A 14,721-nucleotide genomic window follows, 5' to 3' on the forward strand; every position below is an offset into this window, starting at 1 on the left:
AGCAAACCCCGCCAGCCGCGTTGAAATGTGAGCGCCTGCCCAGCGCCAAGCCACGTCCAGCCATGGTCTGCTTCCCGCTCGCCATTTGGAATGCCATATTCCTCTGTACAGTCCTTTGCGCTTGTTTTAGTGCAGTGTTTTTACAGTGAATGTTTACAAAAACACATACATAGAGCCGCGCTGGGTAGCCGCACAGTCTGGGCGCCTTGTCACGGTTCGTTTCGCTCCCCTCGTCCGAGGTCCGAGTCGTCCCTCGGGCATGGGTGTGTGTGTGTGTATTGTCCATAGCGTAAGTTAGTTTAAGTAGTGTGTAGGCTTAGGGACCGATGACCTCAGCAGTTTGGTCCCATAAGCGCTTACCACAAATTTCCGAAATTTTTATATTCCGCACATAGGAAAACATAACAAAAATATGAACTGTTTGTAATGGAAACTTAACAACGTGATTAACGCAGAAATGTGCCTTACTGCTTTCTTTCAGTTACGCAGTGTTACTACTGAGGATCCTTTATAAAAGGAAATGGAACTATCATTGCTAATTACTGGCTTATCTAGAAGACATAAACTAATCATTTTCTAGCTTTAAAGCATGTAGCTGTTGTTTATGTCAGTGTTTTGTTAGCTTCACAGCGCCACTCATGCACCCCAATGTACTAAGCCACACGGCCTGCACATTTGTGCTTCAAGCACTCTCAAACCACCCAAAAATTTGCTTCTAATTATTCAAGTCTATCTGCCTCTAACCGTTTCTACATAACGCTGATCTGGACTTGGATACTTCTCCTGATGTCTGTTTATTGGATGGTGACCCTGATGTGAATGTCTGGCGCAGAATCTGGGTCGAATACCGCTGAGCGCCATCTCTTCACTCCTTTGTGTTCTGTTAGAACAGATCAGACATCGGGACGAATCACCTTTCCCTCTGAAACCGACCCACAACTTTCAAAAATTCACGTACAGATAGCATAAAATAACAGTTGTTGTAAAGTTGTAAAATACCAGCTTTTATAATTTGTAGTACATATGGGTATGTGATTATCTTCCGTTGTTATCTGGTTCCATTCTCCATATCTTTCCTATTCACCTAAAAACGTACTATTGTGACTCACACTCCATGTGCTCACGCCACGTAATACAAAACTTTGCCACTGATGCTCCTCTGGTAATAGCGATCCACAGTCGAAATACCACAAGGCAAACTACATCGCACTGCTTGCGTAAATCCATAAGCGATAACCACAGATGGAAAAGTTCCACCAGCGAAAAATATTGCTCCATAGGCAATTATCCATAAGTATAACCACACTGGAAAACCACCAACGACAACACATCACTCCAGTGACGATAACCCTGAACCAGAGAGAGAGAGAGAGAGAGAGAGAGAGAGAGAGAGAGAAAGCCATGCTGGAAATTCAAGACGCCTCTGGAGTGGACAGCCAGTTTTCATCTCGCAAGGTACCACCATCAGTATCGGTGGCATGATCCAAGTCACGCCAAGATCCACTAATGGTTCACGAGTCAATTTCTGTGGCACCGCTACCGCTCCCTCACACCGAATGATAGAACAGACCGTGCATACGCCCCACCGGCAATGCAAACAATATCAACGGAAGAAAACAAACCATTAATACATTCGAAGATGAATTCTGAGAAGACTTGTGAGATTCTTTCGGAACCAGGTATGCAACTTTCATGTTGTTCCAGCACATACCTTTGCTGTGGCGTGACAAGCTACTAATTCAGCAAAGTTCAAGTGTTAAACCAACAAGTTTTATCATATGCCCAGGAGGTTTCCACCGAGTAGTCGGCATATTCCATTTACTAAATAAATTTCTATCTGTGAAACATGAGGGGATACCAGTACATCGCAAATTTGCGGTAAATTATCAAAGTGAAAATGCCGGACACAAAACTACCAACGCAACTCACTGATGAGATGCCACAGAAGATATTGACAACTAATTACGATTGTAAACCATCGGAAAAGTGTAAGTGCAAACATATAATGAACAATACACTAAGCGACTACATAAATGAATAGGAAACGAATGATTCATAACACTACCTTACTGTTAAAACGGGGCTGCAGCACCCAACTGTCAATTACTACGCGGTCTTCTGTTGCGGTTTCTGTTTGTGGGGTCAGGCGGTCTGATCTCCAATACGTCTTTCTGGTGAACATGTTGCGGACTTCGTCTACCAACCTCTCCTTTTCTCCTTGTTCGCCCTGAGTTCAGACCGGCTACATGAAGTTTATAGAATTTTGCATCTCCCTCCTGTTGTTATTTCTGTTTTCGTGAAAGTTACTGCCATACGTCCCCCGTCTGCTTCGATCATCCCACTGAAGCTTTGTACTAAACCTTTGCCCTTGATATGGGATTCTTGAGGCCCTGTTTCCATTTGTGTTTTGCCTGTCATTATTTCCACCAGATGCACCTTGCAAATTCCGTTCATTATGTCACCTTCGGTCCCTCGCGTTCTGTGCTTCCTTGACAAAGTCTAAGTCTCGTAGAGCGCTTTTCAATGACTCGTGTCATTACATTTGCCAATGAGCAGTTCCTGGAACCTCATCGGCACATTCATGTAGCACTGTCGCATTACCTCCTTATCACTATACGGTTGGACCAGGTAACGGTTTTGTTGTCAAGCGTCTCGAAAAACTTTACCGGACTGCGGCACACCGATGCTTCGTAATCCTTCCCTAACATAGTCTCGTATTTAATCCTTTCTTGGGTGTCCTGTAAACAACAGGTATGTACAGGATGGCGGGTATGGGCAGGCGGTGGGCGTTGTGGAATAATAGGGTAATTTTTGAGAAAGGCCATTTATTGGCTAAGCATATTGAAAGGGGCTACATAGGCCTAGGGAGGTGAGGGTGAGCCAGAGCTTATAATTTGGCGAACATTGTTCGCGAAGCTACCGAAAGTGGTTGTCTGCCAAAACTAAGTCCTCAGTGAGCAGCACCGGGAGAAGCGGGAGATGTTCACTGCTACAGGGCGCGCATCCGACTCGCGGGTGAGCAAGAATACAAGAGAGCGGGCCCGGCGACGGGCGGCCGGGTATATTCGACGCACCACGCGGCTTCCTCCACCCTGATTGGTCAGGACCGAGCAAACCGTGCGGGCGGCATGGAAATTTCCAGAGCGTTGCCTGCTAAGCGACGCCTGGGGCGGCGTTACTTCGTAAGCACATGAGAGAAGCGCGTGATCAAGGTGCCCTTCCTCGGTGCTGACTTCCTGTTCCTAGACCGTGGGACGAAAGAATTTACAGGCAGCTAACACTGCTGGCCGTGGCTTGGCCGCAATGGAAAAATGAAGTTACCGTTTGGGTGCCCATATAATACATTAAAATCCCCTCTTGTCTGGCTCATCCTTTACAGGTATTTACGAACGGCTCTCTGAATTCGCCGTAACTGCGGCAGTTTGCTGCAACGCTACGCATGTGCTGTGCTGTTGAACCATCGAGATATGCACGGACAAATTCCAATTTGTATACTTGTGGCCATGGCTCGGGTAGCACACTATATTACTGAGAAATTCATGACTTGGGGTGCAATGAACTGTGGTTATCTTCATAAATCTAAAATTTTGAATCGAGAGAAAATATTTCAAGTCTAAATATTCATAATTTTGCGCCCATCGAATTTCTCTACATTTTGGCGCGAGTGCGTCCGAGATTTCATGGCCGACGAATCCCTGAATGCTGCTGTGTCCTCTTCTCGTGTAATCAAAGTCATGTAGTAATGCTATCGTCGGTCTGAGTCTAGCGCAATATTGTGGTACTTTATATACTACGCGCCACTGAAAGCGCGCTATGCCGTGCCCGTACCCCGCTCTACAAGAGCGTTCCGTTCGCACATTTGTCTCATCTCATCCGCCAGCTCATTCTGCTGGGTAGTGAGACGTGTTTCAAAATGGCTCTGAGCACTATGGGACTCAACTTCTGTGGTCATCAGTCCCCTAGAGCTTAGAACTACTTAAACCTAACTAACCTGAGGACATCACACACATCCATGCTCGAAGCAGGATTCGAACCTGCGACCGTAGCGGTCTCGCTGTTTCAGACTGGAGATGTGTTTGTTCGTCTTTGATTTCTAACATTTTTTTCCTGGGTCTTTTCGGTAACTCCCTGTCCCTGTTTTTGAGAGCAGAAACAGCCTTCTTGGTTGCGCTCACTTCCACGTTTGTCAGTGCTACCTGATCTCGCGTAATCTGTGCATTTTTTCATGCATCTCGTGCTACTAATCTGGCTTTCTTAGCTTCACGTTTGGGCGCTACTGCTTTTTCTCGTGTCTCATCTGATGTCTTCAACCTCAGCCTTGACACCCTTCATTCCTGACCTGATTTACGTTTTCGACAAACTCATCACCCCTCCTTTAATTTTCCTTAATTTCTTCCATGACTTAGTCTCTTTTCCTCCTTGTCTTGTCGTTTGTGAATTTCCCTAATTTCATCAATGAGGATGTATTTGGTCTTCTTCTTGTCATCTCTTATCTTCCCTTTTTGTCGTCTCTTCTCTGCTTCTTGCATAAATTGAATGATCGATTCTAATTACAGATTTCCATCGACATATCGAGGACCTGACGCATGAAATTCAACTGCTCTATGACGCTTCGTCTGCGAAATCGGACTGTTACTTTCTTTGTCTGTACCTCCTTCGTATTTACAGAACCTACAGAACCTGCTGCCTCGGAGTTTTTTTCACCTTCCTTTCCTGAGTGAAGTGAACCCTTATCATCGGAGTATTCTGCATTTGATAATTGCGTTCTGTTTGCTGACTGATTTAAATGAACTTCTTCCACCTTTCTATCGTGTTCTGCATCAATGGCTGGCTCGTGTTCCATTTCGAACGACCTTAGTGTACAGCCTTTCTCAGTATACAAACGTGCCTTGCTTCATGTAAGCATTCAAATCGACTGCCACTTTCGCAAGTTTTCGATTCCAAAGCATCACGCGCCACAACTCTACTCTGATCTTTTTTTCAAATAACGCACACGTTTATCCCTAAGCCTATGAAACAAAATCTACTCTGCCGCGTGGGGTAGCCGCGCCGCCTAGGGCGCCTTGCCACGGTTCGCGCTGCTTTCCCCGTCGGAGGTTCGAGTCCTCTCTCGGGCTTGGATGTATGTGCGTGGTCCTTAGCGTAAGGTAGTTCAAGTTACATTAACTAGTGTGTAAGCCTAGGGACCGATTGCCTCAGCAGTTTGGTCCCATAGGATCGTGTGAAACCCAGCTCGCGCTATTCGTCCACGAGACTCAGAGGGCCATAGACACGGGTTCCCAGGTAGATGCCGTGTTTCTCGACTTCCGCAAGGCGTTCGATACAGTTCCCCACAGTCGGTTAGTGAACAAAGTAAGAGCACATGGACTATCAGACCAATTGTGTGATTGGATCGAAGAGATCCTAGATAACAGAAAGCAGCATGTCATTCTCAATGCAGAGAAGTCTTCCGAAGTAAGAGTGGTTTTAGGTGTGCCGCAGGGGAGTGTTGTAGGGCCGTTGCTATTCACAATATACATAAATGACCTAGTGGATGACATCGGAAGTTCACTGAGGCTTTTTGCGGATGATGCTGTGGTACATCGAGAGGTTATAACAATGGAAAATTGTACTGAAATGCAGGAGGATCTGCAGCGAATTGACGCATGCTGCAGGGAATGGCAATTGAATCTCAATGTAGACAAGGGTAATGTGCTGCGAATACACAGAAAGATAGATCCCTTATCATTTAGCTACAATATAGCAGGTCAGCAACTGGAAGCAGTTAATTCCATAAATTATCTGGGAGTACGCATTAGGAGTGATTTAAAATGGAATGATCAAATAAAGTTGATCGTTGGTAAAGCAGATGCCAGACTGAGATTCATTGGAAGAATCCTAAGGAAAAGCAATCCGAAAACAAAAGAAGTAGGTTACAGTACGCTTGTTCGGCCACTGCTTGAATACTGCTCAGCAGTGTGGGATCCGTACCAGATATGGTTGATAGAAGAGAGAGAGAAGATCCAACAGAGAGCAGAGCGCTTCGTTACAGGATCATTTAGTAATCGCGAAAGCGTTTCGGAGATGATAGATAAACTCCAGTGGAAGACTCTGCAGGAGAGACGCTCAGTAGCTCGGTTCGGGCTTTTATTGAAGTTTCGAGAACATACCTTCACCTAGGAGTCAAGCAGTATATTGCTCCCTCCTACGTATATCTCGCGAAGAGACCATGAGGATAAAATCAGAGAGATTAGAGCCTACACAGAGGCATACCGACAATCCTTCTTTCGACAATACGAGACTGGAATAGAAGGGAGAACCGATACTTCGATCGGTACTCAAGGTACCCTCCGCCACACACCGTCAGGTGGCTTGCGGAGTATGGATGTAGATGTAGATGTAGATGAACTTACTTCCACAAAACCTACTCTAAAATTGATAACTTTTACTTATGGACCGAGGAAGACAGGACTACAAAAGTTGTAGATGTCTACTCTAAAATGTTGTAAACATCTTCATACTCAAATTTCTTCAATAAAAGTTTACACAATGCTGTTAGCAACAACGAAACATGAGACAAGAAGTGACGCGGAAGTCACTGAGATGACACGATGAGAAACAAAATAAATAATATATAATTTAACTCACAGGCGCGATGATGCATGCTGGAATTGTCAAACGTCAGACGGCCTACTCAGGATGGGTAAGTTCACTCTTGTGACACACAGTACGTCCCAGATAATATGTAGGTCCACTGTCGGTACAGTTGGAAACTGCCACCGGCTCTTAGCGCACCACATGATACAGACGACAAGTTTCACCACTAGGGAAAGACCTGAAGTTCTGCACCAGGGATGAACCAGAATACTAAGTCCTCAAAGAATCCCAAGCACTTTCCACCAAGCCTTAGTATGGGAGCTGGATTAACAATATGAAACGGTTCCCAAATTGCACAAATCAATCGAACTGTCCTGGACTGATTGAATCTCCCCTCTTGACACTTCTGTCGGCCTGGTAGCCAATGCAGATACAGCATTGGCCCGTACTGCGGGAGCAAGTCTCCATTTGTAGTAACCTGAGAGGACCTAATCAGCGACTACAAATCCCTCTTGCACGAAAAAAGAAGACTTTAGCCTAGGGAGGCAACGTTGTCACAGTAAGCGTGGACATGTTTTTGCAGAAAACGTTTACCTAGAAAGGCCCATAGTCCCTCATTTGTGGAGAGACCTAATCTTTCCAGGCTGACCATTTCCAATTTCTGAAAGAAGGAAGCTAATCGCCCCAGACAGTCGTGTCTGTGAAATATATATGTTTCTTGCTCTCGCTAAGAGAACCTGGCGACTCCCTGGCGTCAGGGGAGTTAGAGTCTTGCCTCCACTAAACACGTCCACCAGCTGCTGTGTCCGTATCATCCCAGCTTCTAACATGATATTGCATGGAGTTCTATGACCTTCCCACTGTTTGCACAAAGACTCAGTTTACAGCAGTCTCTCTTAAATGTCTTGCTCCACCCACTTTCCCCACCTTCCTGCCTTCGCAACAGATTGCTGCCTGACCCAGATAAAATGTTTTGCAAACCAGTGATCTCCTGTCCGACCCTAACCAGAAGGAGGAGAGTTCTACGACCGGAAGTCCCTCTGCAGGTACGATCCACTGAGTGCTGCTTCCCAGAATCACTCACACAGCCTGGTAGTTGCACTGAGAATTTGTAGCCCCCTAATCCATTTCTCTCTCTCTCTCTCTCTCTCTCTGTTCTCCATCGCCTACATTTCGGTCCATCAAGTGAAAGTTCTCTGCAGGTTACACTGCAGTCATAAGAACATTCTGCCCACAATTTCCTTATGTAAGAAAGTCATAAACCACGCATACTGAATATAGTACTGGGGAAGACCAACATCATGACCTGAAGTATGAATATTAATCTTACTGACAATGTTGTTAAAGTGAGAGAGGAGCCAGCCCTCTGACCAAAAATGCTGAGCTACTGTTCTGGCGTTCACTAAGAGCTGCGAACTCCATCAGCAGTGTATTTGATTTACTGACTTAGAAGCACTGGCATCTGCTCTGAATGACAGCTACCAAGGTACTTCTACCACTGAAAAGAGAATGGCCTAATAGTAAACAAAGAACTAAACAGAATTCCAAAGTAAACCAAAGCTTGAAGGCTATCTCATGACGTACACATATGCTATGAATTAGGAATTCATAGCACAGTTGAAGTACCACCCCCATTGGCAGTTGGCACCGCCACTGGTAATGCATTGCAGCTACAAAACACCCGAACTCATTACCACAGCAAGGTTAGGAGCAGTTGTGATTGACAATAGAGATCAGTGGTTTGTGTGAAAAAAAAGTAGCAACAACTTGCAGTGAGCTCCAGTGGCCGCAGGCGCAAGCAGCCACACGAGACTGTGTATTCGGCAACAGACTGTGGGTGGTGTGCTGACCAGTCTTGCTTGTCCCTAGGAGTTGTAGGTTCAGGGAAATGGCTGCTGGGCAGCACCATTTGGGAAGACAGGTGACGACTGACTGCTCGCAGCCAGTGAGAGTGGCCACTTGTGTATGTTGGACAGGGCTGCCTCTGTCATCATGGGAACTGGAAGCTAAAGGAACATGAATGGAGGTGAAGAGTGTGCACAGAGGCAACGAGGAAGCACAGCTACAACGAGCAACTGTGATTGGAGTCAGCTGGACAAGGCAGAACTTCAAGTTTGTGTGATCATCTATGAATGTAGCCTGGTGGAGTATACACATCAAATGGATTCGGAATTACGAATAAGGACTACCATCAGCTGTAGAACGGGATGACGACAATAAAAATCTTTATCGGGATTTGAACTCGGATTTACGGCTTATCGTTAGCGGTCGCCTTAACATTTGGCTGTACATGCACGACCCACAGCCAGACCCAAACCTTCATATGTCGTCAACCATGCGTCTACGACCTGTACTCGTACATCCATTATGTATATTCCCGTACAGGTCAGACGTTGTACTTGAAAGTCACTTAGTATCGGCAGATAGATACGATATTGTAGTGCCTGTGTTATTCTGATTACGACGGAAAGTTCCTTTGGACTTGCATTGTAGTGTATAGGCTAGAACTAACAGTGACTTGTCACCAACACGAGACATCAGTTCCTATTCTGTGCGTGAGAAGGGAGCCTGAAGTCTTGGCTTGGCTCTGAGCTCTATGGGACTTAACATCTTAGGTCATCAGTCCCCTAGAACTTAGAACTACTTAAACCTAACTAACCTAAGGACATCACATACATCCATGCCCGAGGCAGGATTCGAACCTGCGACCGTAGCAGTCCCGCGGTTCCGGACTGCAGTGCCTAGAACCGCACGGCCACCACGGCCGGCTGAAGGCTCCAGGGAAGGTCATGCTGATAAGATACTAGTACATGGTAGCTGTGGTGTCTGCTCTTGGACGATGGTGACCAAGGAGAGTGTTGTGCCAATTGTGCTCGGAAGAGAACTTCAGTAGTGCACACTCTTGTGTGTAGCTGTGTTTCAGCCGAAGATGTCTTAATTATTACGGTGGCCTTCAGTAACTAATGCAACACACTTTGGTCAAATTAAGACGAAAAAGGAATTTGTTGTGCGATATCGTGGAATGTTCCAGCTTCAGCCCCTATAGTTTCATGAACTTCTGAGAGGTGGCAGTGCAGTACAAAGCCTCAAAATGGCGACCATAGTGGAGGTACTTCCCAAGCAGCGAGCGCTGCATATAGTAATAGGCGCTTGCAGAATGTCTAAGGAGACGTGGTAGTGAACAAATGCGCAGTAAGTCTGTTATCATTGTAAGAAGGCTGTGCACTCCTGTCCGATCACCCACATGCCGAGCGGCTGAACATTCATAGATGTGTGACTGTCAGGTTCCTCGCCACCTAGCAGAAGACCACAAAGAGCAAGAAAGGACGCTTTGGACGGAATTTCAGGAAGCACTGCGTGGGTGAGGGAGAAGTTAACGATGCAGCAAGACGTTGGCTCTGACATCGACAAATAGAACAGGAGCATGGGGGCATACATTCCCTTGCAGTAGGGTGACGTAAGACTGTCGCTTCGAACAATGTTGGAAAATAGGGTTTTATAGCCAAAAGAGTGGGGAATAATATGGTGTATTCGTATCCTGAATGAAGCCACCCTGCTGTCAGAACAAAATGTGTATCATTACCTCGTAGGGAAGGATAACTGCAAGGCCCAATGTTATTTGAAATAAGTTCAGTCGGAGCACTGTATGAAGTAAATCTTAAGGGTGACTTGTTATCAATGGTGCTTGACTGATTTGCTTGGTGTCTTCTAACTTGATGGCCTCGCTTCAGTTCTTGGTCTGAGTTTTTTCGTCTTTTGGCTAGCACTGTGTAGCATGATCGTGAGGGCCTTAAGTACCTGTTTCCTATTATCTCTTCTTTGTTAACTCAATTTCTGTTAGTTTTTGGGGCCAGATGTATCGGCTCTAGTTGGTTCGATTACGGATATTGTGCTAGAATATTTCTATTTATTTTCTTGTCATTCATTACAGCTTGTATGGTAATTCGTAATTTGGTTGTCTATTGTTTTCGCAGGTTCGAATCCTGCCTCGGGCATTGATGTGTGTGATGTCCTTAGGTTAGTTAGGTTTAAGTAGTTCTAAGGTCTAGGGGACTGACGACGTTAGAACTTAAGTCCCATAGAGCTCAGAGCCATTTGAGCCATTTGTCTATTTTTTCTGCCACCCTTGTTATTGTAAAGCTAAAATTATTTTGAAGGACTTTAATTTTACGATTTTGTTTGTTATGCTAAATACTAAATTAATGTGTACCTTTGGAGTGAGTGTTTGTCATTTTCTTTTTGTTTTACTTTTATTCATGCTCTCTGATTTGTTGAAATCTGTAGCTAAGCGTCATCGTGTCCGTTTCCCCCTCATTTAGCATCAGAATGAATTGTAATATTTATGGTACTTCACCACTTCCCGCTGACTTTCCATCATTCTAACTGAATGACTGTTTGTTCCAGTTCTGATTCTTTCTTGTTAAACTGTTCTTGATCAAGGCAGTCCATCTTGCTCTGGGACTTCCTTTTGCTCTTCGTAATTCATTTTGGTATTCTTCCATCGTCCATTATGTTTACATCTTCACACTATAGTAACTTACTCCTCTCAGTTCTATCACTTCTCTACTTCAGTTTCCTTCCTATTATCTTCATTTATCATTTTGTCTCTGCTTGTCTTCTATAATATACTCCTTAAGGATTTCATTTAAGTAGCTTGGATTCGATTCTCCGCTCTTCTTGTCACTGTCTGGATCTCCGACGCATATGCTCTCGTCGTGCCATTCCCCAGCTTGCATTTCATTGGCACCTTTCTTCCTCAGACTAAGACCATCACACGCTGGTAAATGCACTGCGTTGTTGTGCTCTTCTCTTGACTTTTGCTTCCATCGTTACATTTTTCACTATCACATTTTCTAGATATTTAAAGTTACTCTCTGTTAATAACTGTTTTCAAAGCTGTTAAGTATTTATACCCACATAACCTCCAGCCGCTTTCCACTTCCATAGTGTTTATAGCAGTACTAAAAACAAATACAATGACGCAAATAGCTCCATGTCTACAACAGACAGCATTTAAGTAGAGTTAACCTTTCACAACTCTATGAACATGGCTGTGTACCATTGATCGGTAAAGTGTCATATCAAAGAGTAAAAATACACAGATTAGCTACTCCACAAACAAAAAACGAAAAACTAGTTCATAGCTCTTAAAAATGAACCACACATTAAAGCTCTCTTTTAAAAGACGAACTGCTCTGTGAGCCCTAAAGCTACTGTATATTGATCAAACTGGAAGGAGTCTCACCGTTAGATACAGAGATCACATGGTGTTCCTCACGTGGCCCAACATAGCGACACAGAGAATAGCATTCAAGGCAAGTTACAAATACTGAATATTGCGGAGAAAGGAAAACAAACGAATTTGTTGAAAGAAATACAAATATACAAGCACCTTCAAAAAGTTTCCTTTCGAAGATCGTGTAGTCTGGAATCTGTATGCCAATCATGCAAACTCGGCATGAGAAATGAAGCAGTCATCCCAACGACGCACCACGTTGAGAACACCCATTTGGTGAGCACGCTTCGTGCTGCCTGAAGAAGTCAATAACTGCATGCTGCACATTTTCGTCTGACAGGAACTGTTGACCTTTGAAGGCCTTTTGTAAGGGACCGAAGGCGTGATAATCGCATTGGAAGAGATCAGTACTATAAGGCATCGTCAATCGCCTGCTTGTTGTTGTCTGTAATGGGTGAGGTGGCCATAACCAGCACGGAACTTGATTCACCATGCCACAATGGTAGTCTTCGATAGACATGCTGCCACATTCACATTCTTCATTCTCGAATGGCTGTGTACCGGTATTTGTCCCTCGGTGCCCAAGAAAAAAATAACAGCACATTGCTCTTGTTTGGACGCATTTGGTATTATCGTCATCATCATTAACATTTTCGCATTTACTGCACACACGTCAGAAAGGCACGAGTGCTACATTAATCCCTTGTCTCCACGTCAGTACTTATTAACTCGCATAGGAGTCGAGCTACGTTGCTTATGCGCTGCAACAACGCCATAAAATGGAAATTTCTTGAACGCCCCACATATATCTCGAATGACGAGACAGAGCCAAGAAATGAAATAAACCTTCAAAATGTCATTCAATTTCTGTAACGCTGTACGTACACAGGGAATATGTGTACTGCCATAGTCAGCTTAGTAATAAAAAACGAATGAAATAACCTTATAAAAGAAATTGTTGTAGGGAAGTTCTGGTAGAATGTAAATATTGTAGGGTTAAAGGAGATCACTCTCCGAAAAGTAGATGTGTTGAGTCGGCGGTAGACAAACACAAAAGAAAGAAAACGTACTAGCTTTTGGAGTAGCTGTCTTTTGAGCTAGAATAAAATACACACAGAAAACATACGCACATCCATACGCCTGTATACCTACATGCCGCCGGCCGGCCGGCAAACTGTGTTTGATACTACCAGAATTCCTTGGTTCAGGCATGTTCTCTTCGCACGTATTAGTCTACTTTTTATGTCCTCCCTGCATCTCCGACACATGTTTGCTTCCAAGGTAGACGGGCTCTTTCGCTTAGTCCACATCGTTCTCACCGATTTTGATATTAAGAGTATCACTACTCTCTTTTCTGCTACTTCTTTCGTCTTTATTCAATTTACTCTCAATCTCTATTCTGCGAGCATCGGACTTTCATTCCATTCAGCGCGTCCTGCAATTTTTCTTCATTTTCATTGAGCATACCGTTGTCATCAGCGAATACTATCACTGATATCTATTCAGCCCGAATTTTAAACACGATCTCGGAATTCTCGAATTAATCACATAATCCCTTCTGCGGCCTATAAATTGAGCAGTGGAAGATTGCATCCCCAGCTTACAACTTATTAATCCGAGAATTTTGCTCTTTGTCTTCAATTTTTATTACTGTTTTTCGGTTCTTGTACATAATGACTATTATGAGTCTTTGCCCACAGCTTTCTCCAATTTCTCTCAGACTTTCGAACATTTTGCACCATTTTACAACGCGGAAAGTTTTTGCTAAGTCGAAAATCCTACGTAAATGACTTGCGTCCATTATGTAGAACCTAACGCTGCCTCTCTGATGCAGTTACCTTTCTGAAATAAAAACTGACATTTACCAGCTCTTTCGTTTTCTTTTCCATTTCTCTGTTTTCTGTTCTTCTTAGCAACTTGGATATATGAGCCATGAAAGTGATTGTGTGATAGTTCTCGCACTTAATTGCTCCTGCTATCTTCAGGATGGTATGGATAATATTTTTCCGAAGATCTGATGGTATGACATGAATATTTCCTACATATCAGCCTTAGTAGTAGCTTGATTGCCACTTTCCCAAATTACATCGGATATTCTTATACGATGTTATGTGTTACTTCTGATGGCAAGTCTTTAGAAGCTCTGTTCGGCTATAGTACTGCATTCCCTATGTCTTACATATCGACTTCATTTTTTTTTCTGTCATGTCGTCAGACAACTCCTGCGCCTCGTACAGGCCTTCCATTTAGCTACTTCCCCCCCCCCCCCCCCCCATATGAGCTCTACTTTGCGTCTGACAGCGGAAGTCCCACTGCTCTCTTGATGGTGGCACCATACCTTTTAATTTCACCAAAGATTGTCTGGATTTTCATATATGCCGAATCAATCCTTCCGATGGTCTTTTCTTCTTCGACTGCTTCTCATTTTTTACCCAATCATTTCACCTTGGCTTCCCTGAATTTCCTATTTCTTTAATTCTGAAGTGAGTTTGTATTGCTGTATTCCTGTCTTTCTGTGAACTTCTTTCTTCGGTCGATCAACTGAAGTGTTTCTTCTATAACCCAAGGTTTCTTCGCAATTACCTTCCTTGAACTTATTTTTATGTGTCTTGCTTTGGGTGATCACTCTTATTAGAAATGTTCACACCTCTTCAACGGAATTATCTATGTTGTAGTATCTCTTATTGCAGTATAAACAGCCTTAGAGTATGACAAACGGGTATCATTATTTCTATTTATTTCAGTATCCCACTTACTTCCACATTGATTTTTCCGGACGATTCTCCTGAACCTCCTTCTCATCACTGCTGAATTGTGATCCGGGTCTACATCTGCTCCTGGGTTCACCTTGTAGTCCAGTATCTGATTCCGGAATCTAGCTGGAATCTTGCTGTGTCTTAGGAACAATG

The 14,721-nt window shown here is 44.0% G+C and overlaps 1 pseudogene; it reads left to right on the forward strand.

Annotated features, from left to right (window-relative positions):
* Window positions 1–8,592: 8,592 nt before the first annotated feature.
* Window positions 8,593–14,721, forward strand: part of LOC126252314 (calcineurin B homologous protein 1-like) — a 124,009-nt pseudogene continuing 117,880 nt past the window's right edge.

This window comes from Schistocerca nitens, chromosome 4 (assembly GCF_023898315.1).
Source record: "Schistocerca nitens isolate TAMUIC-IGC-003100 chromosome 4, iqSchNite1.1, whole genome shotgun sequence".
Classification (NCBI taxonomy): Eukaryota; Metazoa; Arthropoda; class Insecta; order Orthoptera; family Acrididae; genus Schistocerca; species Schistocerca nitens.